The sequence below is a fragment of the Calidris pugnax genome, unplaced genomic scaffold, assembly GCF_001431845.1.
Source record: "Calidris pugnax isolate Ruff unplaced genomic scaffold, ASM143184v1 scaffold72, whole genome shotgun sequence".
NCBI lineage: Eukaryota > Metazoa > Chordata > Aves > Charadriiformes > Scolopacidae > Calidris > Calidris pugnax.
In genome coordinates this window covers 1,883,123-1,892,258 of record NW_015090808.1, presented here as the reverse complement: position 1 = coordinate 1,892,258, position 9,136 = coordinate 1,883,123, and positions in this window count along the sequence as shown.

Sequence of the window (9,136 nt, the reverse complement as noted above, 5' to 3'; positions counted from 1 at the left end):
GGGGAAGGGGTGGCACAAAGAGGGCGAGCAGGGCTGACGCACACCGCGCTGCCAGCGGGCTCGGCGGGCGAGGAACCTGGCGGGGCTGTGACTCAGCTGGCAAACACTCCCCCGAGCTCCTTCCTGCCCAGCAGTCCCTGACAGCAGACAGAGCAAGAAGACTGACTGAGGTAGAAATACCAGGCTGTTTAGTAAAATTGGGGTTTTCACCAAACACATCCTCTAGAAGGTTCGACTGGAGTTTGCATTTTGATTGAAAATTTTTCAGTAACCTGAAATTAAGAGAGGCAGCAAAAGACAGTACCACACCAGTTTACAATCTGCATGTCCAAAGCACATCATCTCTTTAGGCCAAAGAGGTAAAACCCCCCAGTAAACCAGGTTGGAAAGTGCCTCAGATGGTTCAACCTCCTGCTCGAACCATGGCAAACAGCAAGCCCAGACCAAAGTTAAGGGCTTTCACAAGTCAGACCCTAAAACTCTTCAAAGGGCACAGACTGCACCTCTCTGTGTTGGTCTGCCCCAGAGCTGAGCTGGCTTTGTGGCGACAGGGTTTCCCTATGTCCTGCTGCCACCACCCAGCACGGTGCTGCCCTCCTGTCCCAGCCTCAGACCAGCCCGTCATCCAGTCCCCTGAGGAACTACACACCTCACAGCTTCTCCTGTGTGTGTGGGGAAATCCCCCTCCCCATCCCTCTCCCGGAGGGCCCAATCCATCCACCAGCACTCCCTCCACCTCTCAGGTGCCCACACAGCATCCTGGACCAACAGGGCCATGTGGAGGCTCTGCTCCTCCCACACTTGCTGTGCCACAAGGATCTGCACAAAGCCTTTAAGGGGACCCTCCATCTGAGCTGTTTCATTCCTCCTGAGGCCTCTCAGCAGACATCACCCTGCCCTGTGTGCTCAGCACCCAGAGCCTCACTCTGTGGTGCTTCTTCCCTCCCTCACTCTCAGGGCAGTGGACAGAAAGCAGAGAAGGAGCCCTTCCCCAGCTGTCAGACGGCACAAGCTGCTAACCTGCTCCAGGTTGGAGCCTCCATCCACCTCTCATGGCAGTACCACCTCCATCCATCCCTCCTCCCACGTGCCCTGGCTCTTACCTGCAGGCAGGTCTCCACAAGAGGTCTGGCATCTCCTCCTCTGCCCCTCTTGATGGTACACAGCCCCATCCCCACCTCCTCTAGCTCTTTCCTCCATGGGGCTCCTGCAGGACAGAGCACAGCCACCCCCTGTGTCTTCTTCAGGGCAGCCAGGGCCCCTCTAGAAGTGGGGACAGCCAGGTAGCAGTTGGCCACCCCAGCCCATACAGCCCCCTGCACAGCTCTGATCTGCTGGAAGCAGAATTTTTACCTCTCTCAGCTCTGCAAACCTCCAAACTCTCTCTGTGCTGAGCTGCAGGAGCATGACTCCCCCTGCCCAACAGCAGCATGGCCCCCAGGTGACACCCAGCAAAAGAGAAGGCCCTCAGGTTTCAGCCTTTATAATCACAGACCACAACCAGGGAACACCCAACAGCTGCTGGGGCTGCAGGTGGCCCCAGAGGTAACCCATGATTGTGACCCCGGCCTACAGAAAGCAGAACCCACAGGAAAGGATAAATGACCAAATCCCACGAGAGATGGGAAGAGAAGATTAAAAAAAAAAAAAAAAGTCGAAAAAGCACGATGCTTCCTCAAAATGTCACGCAAGAAAAAAGCTGGGAAAAAACCAAGCAACCCACTCTAAAAGCTTCTCCAAAACTTATAAAACTCCCTATCTAAATAAATAAAATAAATAAATGCTCCACTGGCAGACTCCAAAACTGGGGAACACCTCACATTATGGATGAAAAAAACATGAAAAAGGAGAAAAAAAAATCCAAATAAACTGGGAAAAAACACGGAAAGGAATGAGGCCACCCTCCAAGAAAGATAGGGGAATCATGAAAAGCTGTTGAAAAAAGCACCAGCGACAATGCCACCAAGGAAAATTCCCCTGCTGAAAAAACACAGTGGAAAATCCCTCCCCCCAGCTAACAGCCTTTCTGAGTGGTGGTCTCTGCCGAGCTGGATTGTCCCCCAGCAGATGCTGTCGGTAGCACTCTGTCCTACAACAGGTAAAGAAAGCTGAGGAACAGACCCAAATCCCAGCAGGCTCTGGTCGGACCATAAATGGGTTAAGTTTGGTCAGAGCACGGGCAAGGTGTTTCGGCACACTGTATTCCAGCACGGGACCACAGGCAGCCGGCTGCGGGTGCGACGTATCCCTGGCCATCGGGCCAGAAAAAGCTTACATTCCACTGACCCATACTTTTAAGGAGGAACACAGGACTTAGGCAGCAAGTACAGCTGGTAGCAGAATGAATTTCTCACTCTGTCATGAGTTCGTTGGTGATGGGGAAGGGTCTGGACGCTGCTGATGCTCAGCGCACAGCCCTTCGTGACTGTCGCTCGACCACGATCCCACGCCGGAAGAGCCTTGCACAGATGACTTCACGAAACAAAATTAAGAGTCATACATAAGAAAGGACATTGCCACAGCTCTGGCGCAATTAGGACCCATCATCATCAAATACAGGAAATTGGCACATCTGCTCTTCAGGCTGTGGATCCAACAGTGGCTCGTGCACACTGTCAGGGGGAGTCCTGCTGCAGCTCGCTGTCTTTGCATAAATATTTGTATAATTTCCCCCAAACAGCAGTATAAGCACTTGTCATTTATCCTCCCAATTGTTCTTTTCTCTTTCTCTTCTAGGCTGAGGAAGACAAAACTGAGTTCACAGCATAATGTTCTCTTTCTCCTTTCCGGCCCCAAAGAGGTCAGGTGAGGTAGATAAACATTAGCCACTTTTTAACCAGTATAACCTCAAATAGAACAACAGTCACATTTCTGTTTGGATGTGCTCTAGGAGGGCTTCGATCCTTTTCCCCTAGAGTCAGTGATAAAACTGTGGGAAACGGGGTGGCTGCAGGATCACGGCCTGTTTCATACCTGCTGATGCTTTTTTTCCCCTCCTCTGTATACGACTCAGAAATGCATTGCCCTTGTTATGGGATGTCCTGCTCTTCAGGGAGAGTTCCTGCCTGCTTCATTCCTCTGCCTCCTCTAGTGGGGCTGGTGTTTCCCGAGAAGACCAAAAAGGGTCACTACAACTCTAGAGTTGTGCTAAGATCCCAGCCCGAGTTATCCCTCAGCGCTGCCCTGCGCCAGCGGCGGCTCCCGGGGCGGGGGGGGACCTCAGCGTTTTCTATCGCGCTTTTTTCTGCTTTTCTGGTTGAGGTGGATTTGTTTTTATTCTGTGAGGGTTTGCATGAGGACAGCCCATCCTTCCTTCTTTGTTTTCATTCCTGCTGCTCGTCTGAGTGTAGTGGAAACAAACAGCACTGTGCCCTGGCAGATAATCACCCCAACAAATAACGGAACCTTCTCCACCTTTGCTGAGACCAGGAATGAGTGCTAATTATCATCCCTGGCTCGTCTGGGCAACTACTGGTCCAATGTGCACATACTGCTGACATCACCCTGTATTCTCACATTTATAGCTTCTCCCATCCAACATATCGCTAATATTTATTTGTTTCCTAGTTTTCAGAGTGTTGTGGGGTTATTTTTTCCTGTGTTTTTGTGTGTATTTTTAGTGGTTATTGCAAACTGTTTAATGATGTTGGAAAGGAATGGTTATTCAAGAATTCTGAGCTTGCATAATTCCCAGATTTGTCTAGACAGATACTTTCCATCTGGATGATACATGTAACACCACATTAACATGAGAGTTCCTGTGTTACTTAATGCTATACTTTTTATTTATTCATTTATACACTAGTTTACAGAATGAGTACAGACCACGAGGCTACATCTGTAAAGGGGAAAAAGGATTTGTATCACTAATCCTCCAGGAGGCAGCTCCTGAAAAACTACTGCATGTTGTGTTACTCCTGGAGTCACTCTGGTTTCTCTTTCCTTTTGCAAAGCATGAGACTTCCACGTGTTGTTTATATCCTGTGATGGGAGAAGAAAAATAGTTTCCTGTGAGTTGCCTTGAGTCAAATTCCGTTTTAAGCTGGAACAGCTCAAGGGTTCACATGAGCATCACCCCTGTCTATTGGTTCATAGGGCTCAGAGCATTTCAAAGCGCTGGCATCGCTGGAGCTGGGAAAAGGACCAGGACACCTTCAGCTTTCCCATTTTACCCTGCTCCTCTTGCATGTGGCAGAATGACAAATCCGGACCTTAATCAGAAAGTGTATTTAATTAATCAGAACTGCAGCTGCACACACACACGTTAAATTTTTTCTTCCGATCTGGGGGGGACCTCAGCGTTTTCTATCGCGCTTTTTTGTGCTTTTCTGGTTGAGGTGGATTTATTTTTATTCTGTGAGGGTTTGCATGAGGACAGCCCCTCCTTCCTTCTTTGTTTTCATTCCTGCTGCTCGTCTGAGTGTAGTGGAAACAAACAGCTCTGAAAAAGTGGAAACAAGCAGCACTGTGCCCTGGCAGATAATCACCCCAACAAATAACGGAGCCTTCTCCACCTTTGCTGAGACCAGGAATGAGTACTAATTATCATCCCTGGCTCGTCTGGGCAACTACTGGTCCAATGTGCACATACTGCTGATATCACCCTGTATTCTCACATTTATAGCTTCTCTCATCCAACATATCGCTAATATTTATTTGTTTCCTAGTTTTCAGAGTGTTGTGGGGTTATTTTTTCCTGTGTTTTTGTGTGTATTTTTAGTGGTTATTGCAAACTGTTTAATGATGTTGGAAAGGAATGGTTATTCAAGAATTCTGAGCTTGCATAATTCCCAGATTTGTCTAGACAGATACTTTCCATCTGGATGATACATGTAACACCACATTAACATGAGAGTTCCTGTGTTACTTAATGCTATACTTTTTATTTATTCATTTATACACTAGTTTACAGAATGAGTACAGACCATGAGGCTACATCTGTAAAGGGGAAAAAGGATTTGTATCACTAATCCTCCAGGAGGCAGCTCCTGAAAAACTACTGCATGTTGTGTTACTCCTGGAGTCACTCTGGTTTCTCTTTCCTTTTGCAAAGCATGAGACTTCCACGTGTTGTTTATATCCTGTGATGGGAGAAGAAAAATAGTTTCCTGTGAGTTGCCTTGAGTCAAATTCCGTTTTAAGCTGGAACAGCTCAAGGGTTCACATGAGCATCACCCCTGTCTATTGGTTCATAGGGCTCAGAGCATTTCAAAGCGCTGGCATCGCTGGAGCTGGGAAAAGGACCAGGACACCTTCAGCTTTCCCATTTTACCCTGCTCCTCTTGCATGTGGCAGAATGACAAATCCGGACCTTAATCAGAAAGTGTATTTAATTAATCAGAACTGCAGCTGCACACACACACGTTAAATTTTTTCCAGACAAAATTTTGGCAATTGTTGAGCATCTTGTGGAAAGCAGCCAGTCTCACAGGCGTTGTACAGAGGTATCCTGGACCAGAAACGAATTTAACCAGCAACAAAGACCTACCGACCCTTTGTAGCCTATAGAGAAGGCAGCCCGTGTGGTTACGGACCCACTGCTTGACTTTGGTTAAGTTAGCCTGAATGTCCTTTCTCCTCCCTCTGAGGTCACCTCACGCCAGCAGCAAAGTACCTCCCACCACCAAGCACCAGGAGCTCCTGCCCAGTATCTCTGTGTCCATCTCCCTCTCATCCACATCATCATCTCATTGTCTCATGCTCCCGCAAAACAGGCCTGATTTATCTGCTACTGCAGCAGAAACCACGGCCTGACAGAGGAACTCACACACTTGGAAGCACGGGAAGGGTGAAGCCTGGCCAGCACAGATCCCCAGCTGGCAGGGGCAGCTCTTTCCAAACACAGTCCCATGTGCTCAAAGTACAATTTCCAACAGCTGGATGACAGGACATGGTCTCCTCCCGGGGCTGGCCCCAGCAGCCTGTTTTGGAACCCCTCAGAAAGCCTGCCCTGTACCACATGCCTCTTGGGGAAGGGAGAGGCCGGCACTGTGCAGCGCTTCTGAGATGTAACGGATTATCAGCCTTTGCTTTTCTTGGGTCCCGGGCAAAGCACAGGCTGCTCAGTCCTTAATCTTCCATGTTTTGTGCATCCACAGGGACTGAAAATACCGCTTACTTACCCTTTAGCCTTGCTAGCTCGAAGACATTAAGAACTTCATGAGCCAGATCTTTGGCTGTCATAAATCACTGTTGGTCCATGGACTTTTGTGAAATTCCCACTTGCATCACCCTGAGGCTTGGCTTTGCCTTGGGCCTGGCAGGGAGGAGGCACTCTGACATGGATATGCTGGGTCAGAGCACCGTGCCCGCAGGAAACCATCCAAAGGCAGCAGGAAACAGGATGAAATGAAAGATGTCTGGCCTTTGACTGTGACTTTCCCAGCTCTTCTTGCAGAGGGGAGAGGCTCAAGGTCCCTTTTGGAGCAGCTGATGTGTCTGGTTCACCTACACGGCCTGCAAGAACCACATAATCCTTGTCGGGTCATTATCTTGGTTAAAAAACAATTCTGTCATGTTTGTGCAGATGCAACTTTCAATCACTGGTAGACAAAGATGTGCAGATATGGTACAGTTTAGGATGGAATTCTAACTGCATGTAATCTTAATTTTGTGTATTTATTTCACATACTTTGTTTTGTAAAGCCCTTTTCAGTCCTCCCATTCGAATGTCCTGACAGAGCCACTTCATCTGACTATTTTATTTGCAAAAATAAAATATTGTAACACCAGTGCATACTCAACATTAAATTTTTCCAGGGCTTAATCTATGACACATGCCCACACATGGGGAATGCTGACAGTAATCTGCAATCCTCAAGTCATTCTCCCTATAAGAAATAGCACGTGGCTATTGTTGTTCAGAAGTCCACAGCAGGGAAAACAGAAATAATTTGTTTGATCTCAGAGTGTCGGGACTGAGTTGTGACCCAATTTAACAAGAAAATACTTGAGAATTCTGCATGGAGTCCTGTCGTTCCAATGAGTAATTCAGCCTGGGAAACCTGTCCGTTAGCAGTGACAGGGAGAAGATGGATGTTAAAGATATCAACTTTGCCAGCTTACCGCTGGCGTGACTGATGTGGGATTCTTCTTGTATTTTATCATGTGTGAACAAGAAAGATGTTGACTGAGAGATGGCGGCTCAATGAGGATAACAAATATCATTCCCCATTCCATACTGTGTATTTTTCTCACCCACCAACGATGCGCAGGCTGCCTGGATCTCCTGAGCAGTGTCCCCAGTGAACAGGGATCCCGTAATGCAGCAAGCCGTGCTTTTCCCATAGCCACATTGCTTCAGTTCTTGCCAGAAACGCAAACGGTGTGTTTCTCTAGAATCACAGATGTGCCTTGTTTCTGCTCCCGGTGCGGAGGACTACCTGCTGCAAGGCATGGCGTTGCGGTTTGCTGGCTGGGGAGCTGGCAAACTGGCATTCTTACTAAATAAATCCCAAGAGGCTCCTTGCCCTCCTCCTCGCCTGCGCGTCCCACGATGCCCATGCCCAGAGAGTTCCTCCTAGAGAGGTTCAGACGCGCCCGTACCTCTGTGTAATGCCAGCAGGACACACAGCAGCTCTCGTCAAATTCAAAACAGACAGCGGAGCAGCGACTGTTGAAAGAGAAATGTAAATAAGATGGTCAGCCTAAGAAATGAGATCGTTACTGTGAGGAAGAGAAAAAAAAAAAAAAGAGCATCTTGGGAACAAATGGTAGGGTTCCAGGTAATATCCTCTATACAGCCCCATAAAACATTGATTTAATAAAAGCCACAAGGCCATGACAGCTTACTGCCAGTCACAAACTCATACTCACTCATGAATAATTTATTTGGCAGGTGATGGGGGAAATCACTAATTTCTGGGGGATTTTGGTAAATTGCTCACCCTCTGACCACTTCCATCGCCAGCCAGAACTGTCAGATTCTGAAGGAAACATGTTTTTTTGTCATAAGGCACGGGACACCTCTGAACTGTGTTTTATCTTTCCACAGTTGGACAGCCTTATTGACTCATTGCTCCTGTGATTGATGTTATGATGGGAGACAGGCTTCTGAGAGCTCTAGCACATTACTTGGCTACTAAAATGTAACTTAACACGTTACGAGAGAGAATCCTGAGTCTGGTCCTAATTTGAAGTCTCCTGAGGTCGCTGGTGCTTGAGAACCCGGCATCACAGTGGCTTCCATGCGTCGAAGCGGGGAATGCAGCCCACTGTAAATTAAAGCTGCTTGAAGTAGATGCTATTAAGACAAAGCACTAGGCACACAAGTGGTGAAAAAAAGAGTAACCAATTTTATTTCAAGTCCTCTTAGTTGCTTGTCACACAGCGTTCGTGGAGAAAACTCCAGAAAGCAAACAAAGAAATAGAGCCTAGACACTTATTTTTAACTTAGGAGATAATTTTGGTTTATGCAGCTTGTCACATGATCAGCATTTTTCTTCACAGAAAATTCACGCATCCTTTTAGCCTTCCGACAATATTTTAAGATTATTAAGTATCTTTGAACTTCCTGTGAAAATCTGAAACCACAGATGGAAAAATCTGAAAGATAATATTCTTGCAGCATAAAGTGACGCTTTCTTCAGTGCCTCATGCTCGCTGTGAAGGATCCAGCTTGTGCTTCAAACCAAATGTCTGCTCTATATTTAGTTTTGTACAGTCTATTGTAAATCACTACATTTTGGTGGTGACCATGTGCCCGGAGCAACAGTTTGGATCCGTTGCAGCCGGTTTCTAACACAGAAAATGGCTAACGCGGGGCGGCAGGGGGGATGGCAGCAGCTTTGAGCTGGCTGCGGATGGAGAACAAGGTTCGACACTCAGCATCCCGGCAAAGAACCCCAAGATTTACCAAAAAACCACCAACAAGGGCCCCTGGGGTTCCCGCCGGAATCCCTCGGGGGCGGCCGGCGCAGGCTGTGTCAGCCCCGGGGAGGCTCCGGGGAAGGCGGGGGGGAGCCGCTCGCCCTCCCCACGCCGGAGCTGCTCAGGGAGCCGCGCGGCTTGTTTTAATTATGCGCTTTCATTGTTACCGTGGGATAACACAACACCCCCCCCATCACCACTTCTTGCGGGCTTTCAAGCCTCGCACAAGCCAAGCCAAGCCGAGCCGAGCCCGGCCCGGGGACACTGC